The sequence below is a fragment of the Lytechinus variegatus genome, chromosome 12, assembly GCF_018143015.1.
Source record: "Lytechinus variegatus isolate NC3 chromosome 12, Lvar_3.0, whole genome shotgun sequence".
In the NCBI taxonomy this organism is placed as follows: Eukaryota; Metazoa; Echinodermata; class Echinoidea; order Temnopleuroida; family Toxopneustidae; genus Lytechinus; species Lytechinus variegatus.
Genome location: NC_054751.1, coordinates 16,014,587 through 16,019,137, shown reverse-complemented (window position 1 = coordinate 16,019,137; position 4,551 = coordinate 16,014,587). Strand labels below are relative to the sequence as shown.

The following is a 4,551-nucleotide window of genomic DNA, read 5'->3' as shown; positions in this document are numbered from 1 at the left end:
ATTCCTGAAGTTGAAGGACCGTTTCCTCTATAGGCATATGTTGAATCATTTGTCCTATGACATGCATGTAGCCATCGTAAAGTCTGGACAGTTGTCCCATGCGACTGCCTGGATGTTTCCTTTGTGGTGGTTGTCATGTTGTCGCAAGAGAAGTCCTGTTGTCTCTACGGTAATGGTGCCAGGCAATGCTGCAGTCTCTTAAACCAAACCGAATACACACCGATCACAGATCTCACGTTATTTCCAATGACATTATCATCGGTCCGTTTGGATTCCGTTTTCTTTTCAGGTGTGAATGCCACATGACAAGAAGATGTAGTCTCGACACTTTCCACTGTTTAGGCTATTGGAAAGAGCTATTATGTATGTGTGAACACCCCTGCTTGATAGTGGTTTGCGATATGTTTTTGTACATCAAATTCAACTGATTGATCCTTTACTGTGGTACAAGCTACATTCTCCATTCACTTCGTCTTGATATACATCTTCAAGGCATAACAACGATAATAGTCCATTATGATTATATTGCAAATACACACACTGAGAAAATACATAGTAAACACACACGTGGTAATACTACCAAAAATATCAATTTTTACCAGTATATAAAAATATACAACACTCTATTGTGGTACTATATTCAGCATGTAATCGTAAGCACTTGGGGTTTTTGATCAAAGCAGGTCTATTCGAGTACCTTCCAGAAAGATATCAAGTTATCTATCAATATCTGTATAAAACGTTATCTTGCTCTAAGATGTCACTATCTTGGACAGAGAGGGAGGATGGTCAGTACAAAGAAAAAGTGATTTCACTTGTGGCCTACGCAGCCGGAGAGGATGCAGGAGGCATTTCGGAACCTTTTTTTTCCATATCAAAATTTCTGAAAACTATGTGTATCGTAAAATCTTTTCAACCTTAAAATGCGAATTTTCATGTGTTCTTACAGCTGCTATTTTACTCTATAGGTGGATCAAACCTTTAAATCAATTTGCGCAATCATATCTAACATGTCTGCAGTGGTTAATTCTAGGGATAAAAATGTGTAGTGACTTTCACCATTTTTGCAGGGTAAGTGCTAAACTGAACAACACCGAAGTCCACCTGCTTAGTTTTTGGAAACATTGATAAATTGCACATTTGAAATACTTTGATGATGTGTTTTAAACCAATGTCATATTGATCCAAACTTTGGTCCGAACTCTGGCAAGGGTCATGCCTTCGAAACACTAGCCTTGCTTGGTGAGCCACTGGAATGAAGAGTAATTGCTGTTTTCCGTTTTGCAGGGGATAAATAATTGTTATTGTCTGTCCGTGTACCAGACCGCAAACTCCGTCGTCTTCTGTTTCCTTCGGATGAAGGCGAGACACTTTTGCCCTGAGGGATAGGCGACAGAGAATGTTTTGGACTCGTTACACAATGAGTTCCTTCCCCTTCCTCTATAACGGTTCCCCTCGGGTCCATAACCGGATTGTCATAACCGCCTTCCTCACCGGTTTCTATCCCGATCGCGGACGAAAGATCATCCGCGACAAACGGCGGGTGGACACCACTACCAGAAGAATGTTTGTCCGTTATTGTTTCCGGATATTCATCCGCTAAACGCACTGGTGCGCGTATGCCTTTCAGAGGCGTGACAGATCGGCTGAAACGCAAGCTACCTTGACCGCCGTCTGTCCAACTTCCGGTGCTGATCGGACGGGAATCAGCCTCGCTCACAAACTGGTCATCGGTGTTTCCTGTAATGGCCATATGCGCAGATGTCGATTCTTGCTTCTCTGCGATTGTAGATGGGCGGGGTTGGTTGTCTATTTTGTTCATGTCTTCTTCTACGAGACGGTCCTCCGGGATGTCATAGGCGTCCGACATTCTGTGTGACGGCGAAAGAAGGCTGTCTTGACTTATCATTGTGTCCGTAGATCTAATATGGAAGAGAACGTTGCAAAGTATAAGCCACAAACTAATGTAGTAGGTTTATCCTTTGACAGATCATCTTATTTGCTTCAGATTACTTTTTTTATGGTATCAGTGCCAACGAAATATGCTCAACTTGAAGTGGCTTATTATTTCTGATCAAAAGGAAGATTATCATGTTGTGTTACAACCTGTTGATAAAATTAATGTAATCATTGATCGCACCAACAAGTGTTCAGATCACACTTTGCGATTTAAACAAAACAGTGTTATATGTTGCAATTTGGAATAACCCAAACCATAAATTCAACATTGGTATTGATTTTTTTTATTCCCTCCGTCCCTTTACATTAAAACACAATTTCGTCACTGATGACGTCAGGTCGGTTTGTAACTTACATTTTCTTGCTGATTGCAGTATCGATTGAGTAATGTGGTCTTATCGAACTGTCTGTCCCGAGCAACCAATACGTCGTCATCTGGCCTTTACCCTAGAAACAAAGATAGTGCGGTGTCACAGTAAAAATTCAAAATCCATGTGTGTATCGCTCGAATAGCATAATAAGCTTCGATCAGCTAATACAACAAATTCACTAAGCTCATTATTTGAATGAATTCTGATCGTTTGTTACTCTGCTGGGTGATCCTATACATGGCCAATCCTTACCAGTTTAAGACTTGCTTTCTTAAATTTTATGGCAGGGTAAATTTGGAGGTTGATGGCTGAGGTTGTCGCTAAACCAAGGGCAACAACACTGACTCTGATAATTAATTGTACCGTTACATGGATAGGAAACTCTTTGTTTCTGTCTACGCCTATTTTTAGAGTGAGGTTTAGAAATTATGTGAGGTAAAGAATTTAAGCTTAGGAAACTGTTGGGATATTTTGGCAAGATTCGCAAAATTTTAGTTGTAGGACTCGGGATATCAGGCAAGCGGAGAAGCATTTCATGAAATATAATCAGCGATTTTCCACTTTGATATAAGGTATCAAAATCCTGCATCCGGTTGTTCCAATGACTTTTTGTTTCATGTAATACTCTACCCTAGTCTTACCTTGATATTGATAAGGCCTCTTTTCTCCATGACGTAACCTCCAACTTCCTTGAGCACTGCTGCTGTGTCTGAGCTAATGTGGATCTTCTGAGGCAAGCTGTTTGATTCCATCCTGGATGCGGTGTTGACAGTATCTCCAAAGAGACAGAATCTCGGCATGGTCAGCCCTACCACTCCTGCAGCTACAGGGCCTTGATAAAGATTTATTTAGAGGGAAGGAGGGGCACCTTTTTAGTACTAAAACAATTTTGGGAGGAGGTTTCAAGAGGACTGGCCTTGGCATGGTTCGTCCTTTAACCCCTCAGCCTGCAACGGGACTTGGAGAGGACTTATTTAGATAGTAAGGAGTGCCATCATAAGTCTGTCAATTGCCGGAGTAGAATCTAGGAAGTCTGAGCTTGGAATCGGCAGCCCGAATACTGCTGCTGCCACGGGTCCTACGGAACATTTGTCTCGAGAATAAGGAGAGTCACAGTCTATGAATTAGCAGGCGTATGTTTTAGAAAGACTGACCAAATTTTCCAGTAATTCTAATTGCCAAATGAAGACAATGAAAGAAGACAAGAGACAAGAAGAGCCAGTATCTTTACGGCGTTACCAAGATATTCTTGTTGTGGGAACCCCACCCAATCTCTCCTTAATAATTACCAAAAATATATAAAAGACAAATTTTGGCTTATGTTCCGGGGATGATGAAATAGATCCTACATAAATGCAAAGCAAATAGAAAAATTCTAGAACATCATCGTCATCGCAAGAAGACGGTACAAATATAAAGACATTACCTGTATTAATGCCTATCCGGATCTGTAGCTGATGGTCTGGTTTGTGTCGTATCCTGAAGTTCCTAGCTCCGGTTAGAAGCTCCAGTGCGACACAAGCTATCTCACCGGGCATGACGGTTGCCGTTCCGCCGAGGAAGCCCGCTGACTACCATGTATGCATCTCCTATCGTCTCAACCTGGCATGGAAATGTAAAACACCGCAGACTGAGTGATCGGTTGATGATTGATAGGTCAATTGAGTATTTTTGTGGTAGGGTCCATGATATTTATGGTCGATCATTTGTTACCATACTATTTTGCAGCGAGATGATATTGAAATCGGTATGTGTATTTCATTTTGCTTATGTCAAACAATTGCAATTATTGACAAATTAAAAACAATGAATACCACAAAAATACAAAATACAAAGATTATGATAATAAAAATAATTGAACAACCGATATAATGGCAAGTCAAAAACAAGAACAAGATATGTAAAAGTAAATTTCAGACGCGTGATTTGCAACCGCAAGGTGCTGAGTTTCCCAGGTCAGTGGCGTACTTGGCATACTTCGTCAGGGAAAATGCCAGTGAAGAGGATAGGCATGTAAACCGATTTTTGTGAGCCACATGATCCGAATGGGGCAGGTGGGTGGGATGGGGAGAATACCTTTCCAAATGAAGTGACGATATCCACTAAAAAATATATTTTGGTTTCTTTAATGCGAGATAGCGCGGCGACTGAGCAAGAGAATTGACCCCAGGCCTGTCGACAGTAAAATCCGTGTGTGTTTGATATCTACTTTTGATATCAA

General features: G+C 41.0%; 1 pseudogene; it reads right to left on the bottom strand.

Annotated features, from left to right (window-relative positions):
- Positions 1-288: 288 nt before the first annotated feature.
- Positions 289-3,926, bottom strand: LOC121425707 (annotated as a pseudogene).
- Positions 3,927-4,551: the final 625 nt, after the last annotated feature.